Genomic DNA, 17,219 nt, shown 5'->3' on the forward strand with positions numbered 1-17,219 from the left:
TAAAACTAGGGAGTACAGGCAGCTCTTTTATCCTTCACAACATTGTAGCTCTGATCATCACACAGTGAATGATTTTATTTCACTAATAACCCTGATCCGACATTCAGTTAGCAATTACCACAACAGACTTTATCTACTGGTAACAACTGGTTCAGAAGATATTGCCATGCATGCATTAATTTCATCATGCTAATAAAGTTCCCTGTTATAAAATGCAAAAAACATATTAACCTGTCTAATGCAATAGAAGACACATATATATCTTTCTGGCAAAATGATGATATGCCAGCATTTCATTTCTATTTCAAAACTTAAGTGGATAAAGTGTATTAGAGGAACAGAAAGTAACAAGCTATAATCTGCAGTGAACACAATAACATGACTAAATGCCAACAAATTTTCCTGTGAGTAATTGCACTTACTGTAATTTATACACATTCTATTACCTTGGTGTTTGCATAACAACTCAAAACTGCTCATTTCCAAACACAGAACACTGTAATAGAAGAAACATATGCATCTTGTATTTTCCATAGAATTCAGGGAGGCCACTGCTGATTCCAGTTAACTCCCTGGGAACACCTAGCAAGCATGGATGGATGGAAACATTTAATAAAGATGTAGATGTGACTACTGATGACAAGCCAGTATCCCCAGGGGACAATCCCTGGCATAGAGTGAACAGTCCGTAAAGATGTGTTGAATCAAGAAGAGGAGCTCTACTGACTTGCTCAGGAGCAATATGCATTCTGTTTATGGTTCTAGGGTCTATCCTGGATATCTATTTCCCTTCCACCCTCCTCCTACCCTCCTGAGGTTGCCAAATACCATCTCTATTCCTACATGAGAAATCCAAAGCAGGGATGCCTCAGTTTCCCATTACCCATAACCCCACCTCAACTAACTTCCTGCCCTAACATTTATGATGTGACACATTACCACTGCCTGAAGAACACGCAGCATTTGACCTGCTCCATTTCTCCCTCTCCTGACCCTAGCTTCCCACTAGTCTGTTCTTCTTTCAGAATTTTAAATGTGAAAGATATTACACCTGTCAAAATCTCAGGGGAAAAATGAATCATGTGATTGAAACCAATATATGTGACATTTTGCTCTCCTGACTCCATGGACTCATCCACAATGGGCAACTCTTTATCACAGCCATGGCTTGACTTTCTATAGGAGACGGTTTCATTGCTGGTGTTGTCAACCTAGGGAAGCCCATCATCACACTGGAATGAAAAAAAAAAAAAAGAGGAAAAAAATGTCTCCTATGATTCCACTGAGACTGAAACAAAATAAATATATTGCTGCCTTCCATAGCTGAAGCAGAATGGCCACACACCCCACTGTCAGGTGCAGCTGAATTCATCTGCACACAATGGACCTGGGCCCTGCCCTAGGACACTGGTCAAAGGATAGCCCTGTAGGAGCTACAGCCTGTTCCCGTTAACAACTGGAGGTTTAGCCACACAGTCCAGGCAGGAGTGCTCAGTTCTCTCTTGAGAAATGTGGCATTCTCTCATACAATACAGCACTGGCTGGAGGCCTAGCAAACAGGCCGAGGAATGTGGAGGATTTATAGACTGAAAATGTGCACCCAGACAGCAGCACCGAGTTCACTCAGGAAACACGTGCTGTGGCCACATGGTGGGAGGCTTATGTGGGACCCCCAGAGCTTGGCAGAAACTCTGGTGGTGACCCAGTGTGGAGTTGTAAATATGGGGACGAGCACTCTGTAGTGGTTAATGGTCTTACAAAGATGGTGAGAACGTAGGCACTTTTTAAGACTGCGATGTCAGGACAGACAGAGGCCACTTGGAAAGCTGACCCTCCTACAGAATCATGTCTGGGCTTCCAGCATGTCTCCAAGGTAAGCCAGAGGTGGGTTTCCCCTTCAGCCCCAAGTAGTAGCTGTGTCCACAAGGCATGACCTTGTGGAGAGATCTATAGAGGAGTACAGAAATTTGATGACTGTTTCTCTTTCAGTCCAAAATGCTAGCCAAGACACCTCTTTAAAATATATAGTGACCCTTTTTATGAAAAACGTATCCAGCCAAAATGTCACCATTTCATTAAATCTTATATTCTGTATTAATATCAGGGTCACTCTCACAAAGCAACAAGTAGGTTAAAAGGCAGAAGAAGAGGTAAAGGTGGAGGAGCCTGGAAGACAATGCACCAACTGTACTTTGCAATTCAGGACAAAAACTTTATTGACTTGGCCCCACACACATTTAGCCTGCATTCTGAGCTTTCAGAGTACTTTCATTCTGGAATCCATTCCCAGAGTTTATGGCCTCCAAAGTTTTACGGTCTTTCCCAAAAGCTTTCTTCACCTATTAATCTGCGTTATGATTCCTCTTCCCTGTACGGTGGCTCTTGTGAAAGCCAAGCAATGTTTATGCAATACACATGTAGCTTAAATGGGTACTTTCCAGAAGATTTGGGTAAGACTTTTCTCCTATGCTTTTAGAGTGTGTGTGTGTGTGTGTGTGAGTGTGCCCACATGTGAGAGGGAGGTGAATCATGAGCAGATTCTAACTGTTCCACCTGTCCACTCTACTTAGTCTGAAAAAAAGAAAAGAAAGAAAAAAATACTCAAACTATAATTTTCATTTCAAATTGCACTATTGCTAGCCTTATGATTTCAGAACAGACTAGTGGTCTGAAATTATAGCCCATTAATTTGCCTAAATTTCATCTTACAGTGATAAAAAAAAAATAAAGATTCTCAGACTGTCTATAACTAAAATGGGTAGTCATTTCTTAGAGAAATAGTCAAGTCTATTTCTCCAAGTCACCATCCAACAATTCACCTACCATCAGCACAAAGGAATCTTGACAACCCAAGCAAGCCAAGACTGTCACTCCGATTTGACTCTTCAGAGAACTTTTGTCAATGTGTTACCTCTAGGTCTCAGCTAGGAGGAGTGATCACATTCCACAAATTCTCCTGGTCTTTCCCAAACAGCTTTAGAGTGTATTTTCTAATTGTTTTGCCATTTACATTTGGCTATACCGGGACCCGGTTCATAGGCAAGAGTTACTACCATATTCCAGAATCTACCTATTTCCAAAGACACATCCCTGCCTTTATATGGTCAGATGGCCACTTTATAGATGAGCTAACCCTAAATAGTAACACCTCTTTGGGAAGGCAGGTGGGTCTTGAGGTAAGCACAGATGCCTTATCAACCAAGAATTATTTTCACTGCTTGGCTGTTTTCTGAGTCATCTTAGCAAGGTTCTCAAAATTGCATGCCTCCCAAGGACCACTGGGTGCCATAACATACATACATATACACATATGTAGACATATATGTAAAGTAAGAATAACATTTCCTTCCTGCCTTTTCTATATAAAGGGATTTACAATATGTATTTTCTATGGAATTACTTTTTTTTTTTTTAACAATAATAGGAGGGAGGCAGTACTAATTATGGCAAATATTCCTCAAGTTCACATACTGGACCAGGCACTGTACTAACCATTTTTCCATATGTGCAATCTCATTTAACCTTTAACACACCTTCAAGGAGGCGGAGGAGCAGGGGCCTCACTCACCCGCCCCACCAGCTGCCCTAGATAACTTGCCAACCATCCTGAACACCTGAATTCGACCTGACGCTACAGAGAGAAGGGTTTTCACTTCTAGCAAGGTAGGAAGGCGGAAAAAAATTAAAAAATAAGAATGAAGTGCGGGAGGGGCGCCGCGAGGAGCCGGGAAGCCCTGCCCGAGAAGCGGGACCTCGGACCCAGCGTGGAGCTCCCGGGCGGACAAGTGCGGGGCGGGGAGGCCGGGCGGGGCCGCAGGAGGGCGGGGAAGCCTCCAGGCTCCCGGGGTCCCCAGGAGGGGAGGGGCGCCCGGGGAGAGCTCCCCGCACCCGCGGGCCGACCTCGGGGAGGGGCTGGAGCGCCGCAGCCCCGGGAGCACCTCGGCCAGGGTGGGAGCCTGCGGTGCTGCCCGCGGAGCTGACTCCAGGGCCGGAGAGCCAGCCGCCGCCCTCCTGCTGGTTCCTCCTCGTTCCCCTGAGCCCGGGAGGGGGGCCCGGGGGACAGAGGCCTCGCCGGGGAGCAGCGCAGGCGGAGCCCGGCACCTGGCGGGGGGCGGGGCGTCTCCCGCAGGTGCACGCACCTGAGAGCGCGGCAGGCCCCACCCCTGGAACCAGCTGGAAGGACAGGGAGGAGCAAGTTCTGGACCACGCGGCGCTGGGAAGCTCCAGGGGAAGTCAGAGGGATTTATAGTATAAAGAATCAGAGGGTACCCCACCCTTTTTTTTTTCCCACAGTACAACAGGTTTTTATATCAGACTATAAATTTGCAATTTTTTTCTCTGTTCCCACCTTAACTTCAGTATTTTACCACCTCTTCATTTTAAGTTTCTTACTTTTTGACATATTTCTACGATTACAGGTCTTAGATATATTTTCTACTTCTAGATTCCCTTCACCCTACTCAACCTAATTTGGGGAGATATATAAGATATGTTTTTTTGTTTATTTGTTTTGGTTTTTTTTTGTTTGTTTGTTTGTTTTTACTCTGCCTCATTTTGTTCTACAATGGCAGAAGTTAATACCTTCTAAAACATGACCAGCCTACAACCAGAACCATATGGTACATACTCTGTGCTGGTTCATTCTGTGAGATTATATACTCTCTCCATTTCCATTCTGCCCCCCTCTTTTACCTCATTTATGTTATGGTGGTCAATGTTGGGGCTTTCTACAAGTACTGCTGGTTTATATAAATTTGGTACTGAGCATCTTCTAATATACAGAACTTAATATACTGAGAACCAAGAGGATCACCCTCGGCCCCTCGGGTAGACTAAATTCTCCCTCCACTACAACTTTGTCACCACCAACATCTCCCAGTACCCCCCCTTTCTTCTTCTTTTTTTTCCTTTTTTTCCTTTTTTGCTTTTTTTTTTTTCTCTTTTTCTCTTTTTTTTCCTTCTTGTTTGGGATTCTTGGCCTTTTAGTTTTTACTACTTTGTTTTAAAATTTGCTTTTCACTTTACTGGTGAAGTAAAGTTATTTTATTTATTTATTTTATTTTATTTCATTTCATTCTGATCTTTGTTTTCAATTTCTGGTCTCTGACCTTGTGAGAATCATCTAGGGTAAAATCTACTTAGGTTGTGGTTGATATTCTTGACTCAGCCCGCTCATACAGCCACTCTGCACTGAGCAAAATGACTAGAAGGAAGAACTCACCACAAAAGAAAGAATCAGAAACAGTATTCTGCCACAGAGGTACAGAATTTGGATTACTATTCGATGTCAGAAAACCAATTCAGAAGCACAATTATAGGGCAGCCCGGATGGCTCAGCGGTTTAGTGCAGGCTTCAGCCCTGGGCCTGATCCTGGAGACCCAGGATCAAGTCCCACATCAGGCTCCCTGCATGGAGCCTGCTTCTTCCTCTGCCTGTATCTCTGCCTCTCTCTCTCTCTCTCTCTCTCTCTCTGTCTCTCATAAATAAATATATAAAACCTTTTTTAAAAAAAAGCACAATTATAAAGCTACTAGTGGCTCTGGAAAAAAGCATAAAGGATCCAAGACTTCATGACAGCAGAATTTAGATCTAATCAGGCTGAAATTACAAATAAATTAATGAGATGCAATCCAAACTGAAGGTCCTAAAGACAAGGGTTAATGAGGTAGAAGAAAGAGTAGAGCTACATAGAAGACAGGTTGATGGCAAGGAAGAATGTGAGGAAAAAAGAAAAAAACAAAAGACCATGAGGAAAGGTTAAGGGAAATAAATGATAGCCTCAGAAGGAAAAGTCTATGTATAATTGGGGTTCCACAGAGCGCCAAGAGGGACAGAGGGCCAGAAAGCATATTTGAACAAATCATAGCTGAGTACTTCCCTAATTTGGGGAGAGGAAACAGGCATTCAGATCCAGGAGATAGGTTCCCCCCAAAAAATATCAGTAAAAACCATTCAACACCTCGACATTTAATAGTGAAACTTGCAAATTCAAAGGATAAAGAGAAAATCCTTAAAGCAGCGAAAGACAAGACATTTCTAACTTATATGAGGAGAAATATTAGATTAACAGCAGCCCTATCCATAGAGACCTGGAAAGCCAGAAAGGGCTGGCAGGATATATTCAGGGACTAAATGAGAAGAACATGCAGCCAGAATACTATATCCAGTAAGGCTGTCATTCAGAATAGAAGGAGAGATAAAAAGCTTCCAATATAAGCAGAAACTGAAAGAATAAACAAAAAAAAGAAAGAAAGAAACTGAAAGAATATGTGACCACCAAACTGGCTCTGCAAGAAATATGAGGGGGGGACCCTGTAAAAGAAAGAGGAAGCTCAAAGAAATAATCCACAAAAACAGGAACTGAAAAAGTATTACAATGATACTAAATTCATATCTTTCAATAGTTACTCTGAATGTGAATGGGCTAAATGATCCCATCAAAAGACACAGGGTTTTGGACTGGATAAAAAAGCAAGACCCATCTATTTGCTGTCTACAAGAGATTCATTTTAGACCTAAGGACACCTCCAGCCTAAAAATGAAAGGGTAGAGAACGATTTACCATTCAATTGGTCCTCAAAAGAAAACTAGGGTAGCAGTCCTCATATCACATAAATTAAAGTTTAACCCAAAGACTGCAGTAAGAGATGAAGAGGGACACTATATCATTCTTAAAGGGTCTATCCAACAAGAAGACCTAACAATCATGAATATTTATGCCCCTAATGTGGGAGCTGAAAAGTATATCAATCAATTAATAACCAAAGTAAAGACATGCTTAGATAATAATACACTAATAGTAGGAGACTTCAACATGGCACTTTCTTAAAATGACAGATCTCCTAAACACATCACCAAAGAAACAAGAGCTTTAAATGATACACTGGGCCCGATGGATTTCACAGATATATACAGAACTTTGCATCCAAATGCAACTGAATACACGTTCTCAAATGCACATGGAACTTTCTCCAGAATAGACCACCCACAAGTATGTGGGTCACAAATCAGGTCTCAACCAATCCCAAAAGACTGGGATTATCCCCTGCATATTTTTGGACCACAATGTTTTGAAACTAGAACTCAATCACAAGAAGAAATTTGGAAGAAACTAAAACACATGGAGGTTAAAGAGCATCCTGCTAAAAGATGAATGGGTCAACCAGAAAATTAGAGAAGAATTAAAAAGATTCATGGAAACTAATGAAAGTGAAGATACAACCATTCAAAATCTTTGGGATACAGGAAAAGTGGTCCTAAGAGGGAAATACATCGCAATACAAGCCTCCCTCAAAAAAATTGGAAAAACCTCAAATACACAAGTGAGCCTCACACCTGAAGGAACTGGAGAAAGAACAGCAAATAAAACCTGCACCAAGCAGAGGAGAGTTAATAAAGATTTGAGCAGAACTCAATGAAATTGAGACAAGAAGAACTGTAGAACAGATCAACAAAACCAGGAGTTAGTTCTTTGAAAGAATAAACAAGATAGATAAACCATTAGCCAGCCTTATTAAAAAGAGTAAAGACTCAAATTAATAAAACCATGAATGAAAAAGGAGAGATCACATCCAATACCAAGGAAATACAAACGATTTTAAAAACATATTATGAGCAGCTATACGCCAATAGATTAGGCAACTAGAAGAAATGGATGTCTTTCTGGAAAACCACAAATTACCAAAACTGTAACAGGAAGAAATAGAAAACTTGAACAGGCCAATAACCAGGGAGGAAATTGAAGCAGTCATCAAAAACCTCCCAAGACACAAAAGTCCAGGGCCAGGTGGCTTCCCAGGGGAATTCTATCAAATGTTTAAAGAAGAAACAATACCTATTCTACTAAAGCTGTTCCAAAAGATAGAAAGGGATGGAATACTTCCAAACTCGTTCTATGAGGTCAGCATCACCTTAATTCCAAAACCAGACAAAGACCCCACCAAAAAGGAGAATTATAGACCAATATCCCTGATGAACACAGATGCTAAAATTCTCAACAAGGTACTGGCCAATATGATCCAGCAGTACATTAAGATTATTCACCATGACCAAGTGGGAATTATCCCCAGAATGCAAGGTTGGTTCAACACCCATAAAACAGCATGATAGATTATATCAACAAGAGAAAAAACAAGAACCATATGATCCTCTCAATAGATGCAGAGAAAGCATTTGACAAAATACAGCATCCATTCCTGATCAAAACTCTTCAGCCTGTAGGGATAGAGGGAATACTCCTCAGTATCTTAAAAGCCATCTACGAAATTCCCACAGCAAATATCATTCTCAATGGGGAAACACTGAGAGCCTTTCTCCTAAGATCAAAAACATGACAGGGATGTCCACTCTCACCACTGCTATTCAACATAGTACTAGAAGTCCTAGCCTCAGTCATCAGACAACAAAAAGAAATAAAAGGCATTCAAATTGGCAGAGAAGCCAAACTCTCCCTCTTCACAGATGATATGATACTGAACATAGAAAACCCAAAAGACTCCACCCCAAGATTTCTAGAACTTACAGCAATTCAGCAATGTGGCAGGATACAAAATCAATGCCCAGAAGTCAGTGGCATTTCTATACACTGAGAGTGAAGAAAGAGAAATTAAGGAATCAATCCCATTTACAATTGTACCCAAAAGCATAAGATACCTAGGAATAAACCTAACCAAAGAGGTAAAGGATCTATGCCCTAAAAACTACAGAACACATCTGAAAGAAATTGAGAAAGACACAAAGAGATGGAAAAACATTCCATGCTCATGGATTAGAAGAATTAATATTGTGAAAATGTCTATGCTACCCAGGGCAATTTACACATTCAATGCAATCCCTATCAAAATACCATGGACTTTCTTCACAGATTTGGAACAAATCATCTTAAAATTTGTATGGAATCAGAAGAAAACCCAAAAAGCCAGGGGAATATTGAAAAAGAAAACCAATGCTGGAGACATCACAATGCTGGATTTCAAGCTGTATTACAAAGCTGTGATCATTAAGACAGTGTGGTACTGTCACAAAACCAGACATGGAGATCAATGGAACAGAACAGAGATCCCAGAAATGGGCCCCCAACTCTATGGTCACCTAATGTTTGACAAAGCAGGAAAGACTATCCACTGGAAAAAGGACAGTCTCTTCAATAAATGGTGCTGGGAAAATTGAATAGCCATGTGCAGAAGAATGAAACTAGACCATTCTCTTACACCAGACACAAAGATATACTAAAAATGGTTGAAAGATCTAAATGTGAGACAAGAATCCATCAGAACCCTAGAGGAGAACACAGGCAACACCCTTTTTGAACTTGGCCACAGCAACTTCTTGCAAGATATATCTATGAAGGCAAGGGAAACAAAAGCAAAAATGAACTATTGGGACTTAAGATAAAAAGCTTCTGCACAGCAAAAGAAACAATCAAAAAACTAAAAGACAACCTACCCAATGGGAGAAGATATTTGCAAATGACATATCAAATAAAGGGCTAGTATCCAAGATCTATAAAGAATTTATTAAACTCAACAGTAAAGAAACAATCCAGTCATGGATTGGGCAGAATACATGAACAGAAATTTCACCAAAGAAGACATAGACATGGCCAACAAGCACATGAGAAAATGCTCTGCATCACTTGGCATCAGGGAAATACAAATCAAAACCACAATGAGATACCACCTCATGCCAGTGAGAATGGGGAAAATTAACAAGACAGGAAACAACAAATGTTGGAGAGGATGTAGAGAAAGGGGAACCCTCTTGCACCGTTGATGGGAATGTGAACTGGTACAGCCACTCTAGAAAACTGTGTGGAGATTCCTCAAAGAGTTAAACATAGAGGCTACCCTACAACATAGGGATTTACCCCAAAGATACAGATGCAGTCAAATGCCAGGACACCTACACCCCGATGTTTATAGCAGCAATGTCCAGAATAGCCAAACTGTGGAAGGAGCCTCAGTGTCCACTGAAAGATGAATGGATAAAGATGTGGTCCATGTATACAATGGCATATTACTCGGCCATTAGAAAGGACAAATACCCACCATTTGCTTCAAGGTAGCTAGAACTGGAGGGTATTATGCTGAGTGAAATAAGTCAATCAGAGAAGGACAAACATTATATGGTCTCATTCATTTGGGGGATATAAAAAAATAGTGAAAGGGATTAAAGGGGAAAGGAGAGAAAACGAGTAGGAAATATCACAGAGGGTGAGAGAACATGAGAGACTCCTAACTCTGGGAAACGAACAAAGGGTAGTAGAAAGGGAGGTAGGCAGGGGTTTGGGGTGACTGGGTGATGGGCACTGAGTTGGGCACTTGACAGGATGAGCACTGGGTGTTATACTGCATGTTGGCAAATTGAACTCCAATAAAAAAATTTTTTTAAATAAAAAAACCCACCTTCAAATAGTACCTCCATACAGTACATACTATTATTTTTACCACCATGTCACAGAAGAGTAAATGGAGCCTATGCCTATGGCATAGAGGTAGTCAGAGATTCAAATTCATATTCTTCTGCCTCCAGTATTCAGACTCTAAGCTGCTCTGGGCAAGGCAGAGAAGTAGATCTCCTGGCCTTAGTTTCAACAGAAAAGAAAACAATGCATAACAAATATGCATATAAAAAGTATGTATATACATACCATAATTACCATACATGCCATATGCATGATATGTATTCAGACTGTATAAATATTTTTAACTCCAAAAGTTTTTCCACTTCTCTAGTATAACAGACACATAATTTGTGAATTAAAACTTAATTGAACACAGTGTCATTGGCAAATCAGGAAATACTCAAAACTCACATCAATTCAGCCTTCCTTCTATTATCAAGACAGAAGCTGTTTATGCATTCTGATTCTAGTAATTAAAGACAAGTGTGTTTTCTAAAGTGAAGGTTATTTTGACTTTGATAAGTATATTGCTCACTGTCTGACCATAAAGGGCCAGAACTGGAGATGAATAACAGAATACTTTGTCCTTCACTTCAAGGCATGATGGCTGGACCTCCCTGGCTGTAAATTTCCCAATATTTGATGGCCCTGGTGTCAGCAGCAAAATGATGCATAATAAACACACCAATACATTATGTGCCACTTCTTGATTTGGTGCCGAGTCAGGGAAGGAAACAGTGTACTTTTCAATGGGTTTTCTGAAATAATACACAGACAGTGTGTGTTGGAGAGATCTGAAGAGGAAAATTGCAGCTTGTTTTTCATCCCCCTGTCTCTGAACTATCCTTTGAAATTGACAATCTGGAATGACGTGAACCCTGAATCCTGAATCCACCATAGTTGGGTTGACATGAGGAAGAGTAGGGTATACAGGCTTTCATCTGGCCAGGAAAAAGGAAACAGAGCTTATTTTGAACAGGAGGGAAAAAAGATACTTGATGAAAGCCAGAGAAATAAGCTGCCTAAATCCTGTGACAAAAAAGAGACAAAAGGAGTAAGTTTGTGAAATAACTCACAGAGCTAAAAATAATGTTTCCATGAAGTTTTTAATTGTTTCATTCTATACAGAATATTTCTTGCAGAGTCTAAAATGTTGCTTTTGAGCTAGAAGAGAAAATACTATTTGAAGGTCTACCTCTATGAAATGGTATTACTGAGCCACCAAGGAACATGTAAACTATAGAAAGGGAACGATGTGGGGGATGCACGTCTAGCTTCTGGGATGGCTGTCTCGCTGCCTGTATCCAGAGCACAGGCTTCTAGGGCTAGCAGGGACCTCAGAAGTTGTAGAGTTCAACTCTGACATTTTATAGATGACAGGCTTAAAATTGTTAAGTGACTTGCCCAAGGTCCTGCTTGGAGTTGTATCTTTTTTTATTGTCTGAATAACAAATGGCAAACGGGCAGGAACAAATGAGATCATGTTGTAATTTATTTACCCAAAGACTTCCTGTAAAGAAAATTATTGCTTCTAAATTCATTTACACACCAAAGAATATTATTAAAAATCTAAGAAAAATACACACACAACATCTCCTAAAGCAAGATTAAAAAAAAAAAAAAAAACACTCAGACATCCTGCCAGATATTGTTGCTTCACTCAGTGTCAGATCTGGGTTGCCCACTCAGTTTGTTCTTTCCAGACAGGACAGTGAAAAAAGTCCAGGAATTTTTTTTCTCAGGGAGGAAAAACAAAGCCAAATATTGGGCCACCTCTTTCATTTTGATCTCATGTCAATCCTACAAGTGCAGAAGCATTTACATGTCAGTCAACTATATTCTTAATGGCAAAACCCAAAGAATAGAGCTTGCAGCAGAGAAATTTGCATATTTTCAGCTTCTTAATGTTCTATCATACCATCCCAGGAACTCAAAATGACCATACACTTTTCTGGAAAAATCAGAAATTAAAATACCTGGGTTGTCTGTCTTTTCCCCATTTCATTATCCCAGAACCTGGAACAGTTCCAGATGCTATCCACCCAGCCTGTTTGAGTTCACAAGATGGTCTACCCAAGGCCATCTGGAAGGTCCCTTGGACAATGGGATAGGCTCCAAACATGACAGTGGCTACACATGTTCCCTTCAGTATTAGACTCCCACCCAGAAAAACCAGAAGGTGGGCATGCCAAATGGTAAAACGTCTCCTTCTCACACCCAAGCTTCCCCGAAGCCCCACTTCCATGATCACAACTTGTCTGTGAAACAATGAGAGTGAAAGAGAATAATATTTCTCCCCAAGGCCAAGCTTGCTCTGACTGGGATCCAGGACAAGTTGACAATTATTGATTATTGTAGGCTGATCCTAACCACTATCTTTACCAGTGTTATATTCATTCACACTTTCCAAAACTGAAGCCTGGAGTTACCAGCCAAGATTCAAGCTTCTCTCCAACCTGCTTCCCTTCTTAGCTCCTATAGAATCCAACTGCACTAAAGACTCACTTAGGAGTCTGTTTCCTAAGACAAATCAAAATCTTTTTCTTCTCCCCCATACTTCTTAATCTTCATTGAATGTGAATAACAGGGTATGGAAAGAACATCAAAAAACAGTGATACTCATGAAAAGCAATCCCGGGTGTGTGTATGGACACAGAGGAGTCATCTCTCCTGATTTTTCTTCATAGGTGGGTGTGTGCAATGTCTCATGTGTGTGTAAGGAGCAGTCTTGGATCTTTGTTAGCTCCAGCAGCTGGAGCATATCTCTCTCCAAAGAGCAGGCTCCAGAAATTTCTCAGCATCAATAACAGGAATATCCTCAAAGGAGTGGGCCAAAGCCTGCCCGATTCTTGCATGTGTGAGTGATTAAAAAAAAAAAAAAAAAGGAAAATGCTGTTTTTCTGCTAACATAGCTTGAGTCATTCATCATATGTAGGGGCCCAATTAGGTGTTCAGCACTGGTCAGACCCTATGGACACCTAAGAATGAATGAGGCCCAGCTCTACCCTCACAGATCTTATAATACAAAAAGTAGGATTTAGACAAATGCACATGACTAATACAAATTCATAAACATCCAAATTTGTAAACAAATGGCAATGAAATGACTTTTCTTTTTCTTTTTAGATAAATATCCCAAAAGAATATTATCTCTTTCAAAACACTCTGTAGCGGGGGGCAACATGTTCCAATTACATTTCTGTGGCTCACAAGTTTTGAAGTTTCTTTGTAATTGCTTTTGAGCAGGTGCTTAACAAAAAGAGAAAGTGGGAGCACAAAAGAGAGGAGTACTTGTCCCTAACATTGTTTAAAATTGCACATTTTCAGTGACAGTAAAAAACACACTCTTAGTTCTTTTATTTTTACATTTTCTATAATCAAACCCCTTCTCACTGCCTGCACCATGGGTGAACTGCCTCCATAAGGTGCACTCTCATCCCAGTCTTTGTTCACCACTGCTTCTGAAGGCTCATTCATTCCACTCACTCGGTGGTGTCCAATATCTCCTTGGCAGCAGCTACCATCAGTCAACTCTAATGAATAAAGTGGAGGATGAAGCCGGGCGATACGACCATGGGCAGAGAGCAAATATGGTTTTACACAGAGACTGGCGTTGTCATATACTGTCCCTGAAAGCAGTTCCACCAGAGGAAGCACTGAAATGTTTGGAGCAAATGCAGCATTACCAGAATCTGTGTGCAACTTCCTTAGTCTAAGCAGCCTATGAACAAACAAGCCCAACATCCCAGGGGTGCAAGGCAACAAAAGTTAGCTTCTTACTCATGTTCTATTTTTAACATGAATTATCAGAGAGATCCTGCTCACTGTAGTATCTCATGAACCTAGACTGACAAAAGCCCCAACTAATGGTGGCAGTAAGAATGGAATCTTCTAAAGCTTTCTCCTGGAAGTGACACTGGTCACTTCTACTCACATGTCACTGTCCACAGCAAACCACCTGGAATACCTAATTTCCAAGAGGAAAGAGGTGTATAATGCTGCCATATTCCTGGAGAGAGAAATATCAGGATATTAGTGGAAGGATGTATGTCTACCACACCTCCCCTGTGTGACCATTATTTGATGAGGACAAGACTCACTTGGCCTTAAAAACCTTGGAAAGTTGGTGTTCAGAAAACCATCCTCACTATTATCTGCTTACCCTGCCCTGTGTTGGACTTCTTTATTTTCCAGAGCTATGACACAGTTGAAAACGTCATCATAATGCAAGTAAATCACTTGTGGAGTTTAGGGCAGATTTGTGATGGGCATCAATTTGACTGCCAGGGGATGAGCATGGCATGAAATCAGAGGGAAGAAAGTTGACATTCCAAGTGAACTCATCTGTGCCAGGCACTGCACTAGACACTAGACACTGTATTTCTGGTATCTCATTTACTCATCCCAAAAACCCTGCAAGGTAGATATCATTATCTCATTTAACAAGGGAGAAAAAATGGACACTTAGCTTAAGGTATACTGTCCAACCAATGTCACAGGGAATAGGTAGTAGAGTCCTTGTTCAAACAGGTCTGCCTATTTCAGAACCCTCAGCGTGAGCCACAGGAATTTCAACCCATATAAATTTCCTTATTACTTTTTCTGTATCCATTTTATAGTCTTTCCAATTAGGCAATTAGTTTTTTAAATAAGAATGCCCTAAGCTACTTAAAAACAGGAATTCAAAAAAATTTTTTAATTAAAAAAAAACATGAATTCAGCTTCATTCATCTTTTTACAATCTGCAATGACTAGCGTATACACTTCTGCACATGGTAGGTGCTCAAGAAAATACTGGTTGTTAAATGCCTTTTGAAAGTCAAGGTTATTCTCCAAAGCAATATCCCCTTTTCTTTCTCCTGCCCAGTCTACGAAAGGAGACTGACAAGAAGAAATGTTTCCTTAGTGATTCTCAAAAAAGGCTAAGTTGTCAACATTTTCTCTTATCAGGAATGTTCTCTAAGTGAAAAAATAGAGAGCTGCTTCCACAATGCAGACCTGAATGCGAAGATAATGGTCAGCAGGGCTCCGGGAGCTACCAGTGTTCCCACTCTGAACAAGCTCTTAACAAGAACACGCCTGCCAGGGAAACAGAGAGAAACTCATTTTGCAAGGAGACAACACACAGCTGTACAGTTCCACATTCCACTTAATCCCAGAGATAAATTCGCAAGTTGTCCTAAACATATCACTCTACTGGGGATTTTTTTTCCCTACTTCTAGCCAGTGTCAGTTGTTTGATATATCACGAATAATTCACATCTCTCCCCTTACCCCCCGTCTCTCTCTCTCTCTCTCTCTCTCTCTCTCTCTCTCACACACACACACACACACACACACACACAAATACACACACAATCTTCCATCTTTAAAAGGTTACACTTATTCCGAGTCTCCTTTAAAATCTCTACACAAGACACTGCAGGTCACAACACAGACTGTTTCTTCACAATGGTGCTATAATTTTCTTCAGTGATGAAGGATGGCTCCTGTCACAGATATTTCCCAGAATCCTCCCTAAGCCTTTTTTTAAAGCACATACGCTCTGCTTTTAATTGGGCATTTCATTAGAGAAGAATGAGGCATAAAGGAAAACAAAATGGTCTATAGTCATTTGTTTTGAGGAGATCATTCTAGTCATCAACATCTGAACTCTGCTGAACTACAGTTTCAATTTCCCTTCTCAACCATGGATAAAGCAATGTTGACAACACATATTTCTCTCTGTCAAAACATTTCACTTACTCGGCAATCTGTAGACAGTTTGAGAGTCATATCACCAAGCAAGTGGTGCCATAGCGTTCTTCCCATTATTTTAAAATCGTAATGGCACGTGCTTCATGAGAGGGGCACAATGCAGGCCAGGATCCAAATTGAAAAGAAAAATGCTAACAGAGCCAGTGAGCAGAGAGGACACTGTAAATAATGAGCCTTGTTACTGAGCCACAGAGAAAGATGGGGCTATCCACATCGCATTTCCTCTGCAGGGCTTGGCCCCATTGCCCTTGGAGTGGAGTCTTCCTGGGGGGTGGGATCACTAGGGAGATTCTGCAAGCTCTGTGCTCAGGTGAAGAAGTGGGCTCATGCTCATAACTGAGAAATGGATTTCATGCCAGCAGACCTAATTAAATTGTTATTTTTGGGTGAGGATGGGGAGAGGAAAAGTCAAGTGATCACAAATTAAAGAACTATTCAAAACCAGTGAAAGACTGGCCCAGTGTGTGTTCTTGACATGTAAAGGCAAGCAGCAAGGACTAAACCAGACTCTACTGACAAAATTGCTAGAAAGATTTTTTTAACTATGGCGTAATATCCTCAAAAAGGTTCATTTTGGTGAAAAGTAGTTAAGAGATAATGTTCAAGGAAATGGAAGCGTACTGCTCAGATGCTGCCTTGGGTGGCAAGACAGATACCTCAGGGCATCATGAGGGCCATGGCATTGGCAGAAAACAAACACCTAAGCAAAGTTGAACGCTATTGCCAAGGCCAAAGAACATTTCTCAGTCATGAAGTTTGGGTTCATAGGCATTATCATTAAAGCCCACAGGAGAAACACACTTCCAAAAAAAAAAGGCAAATGCAAGTAATAAAGGGCCCTCCAAGGAATGTGCAAGCTTACCTACCAATGGCTGGCCACATTCGTCCCTGGTTTCTCAAGTGAGAAGGCCGTTTTTAATTATTGCCAATTGGCTGGTTCAGTAAAATTTCTCAGAATTCCCACCATTCACCTCCAGCCTACTTTTCAATATATTTTGCTGGTTTTTGATAAACTTATTTTCATCCATTTATAAAAGGTCAATGAGACTGTGTGTTGAC

General features: G+C 40.8%; 1 long non-coding RNA gene across 5 annotated transcripts in view; it reads right to left on the bottom strand.

The window, feature by feature from the left end:
• LOC144321947 (uncharacterized) overlaps nucleotides 1–17,219 on the bottom strand; it is a 242,919-nt gene that overhangs the window by 132,214 nt on the left and 93,486 nt on the right. For 4 of the 5 annotated variants that reach the window (XR_013387490.1, XR_013387492.1, XR_013387491.1 and 1 more), the window contains 2 exons: nucleotides 15,402–15,482; nucleotides 14,338–14,412 (listed from right to left, as the gene is read on the bottom strand). This is a non-coding gene — a long non-coding RNA (uncharacterized LOC144321947). Of the gene's footprint in view, nucleotides 1–14,337; nucleotides 14,413–14,503; nucleotides 15,371–15,401; nucleotides 15,483–17,219 lie in introns of those variants that run through there. The other variant, XR_013387494.1, reaches the window with a different exon arrangement.

Source organism: Canis aureus, chromosome 10, assembly GCF_053574225.1.
Source record: "Canis aureus isolate CA01 chromosome 10, VMU_Caureus_v.1.0, whole genome shotgun sequence".
NCBI lineage: Eukaryota > Metazoa > Chordata > Mammalia > Carnivora > Canidae > Canis > Canis aureus.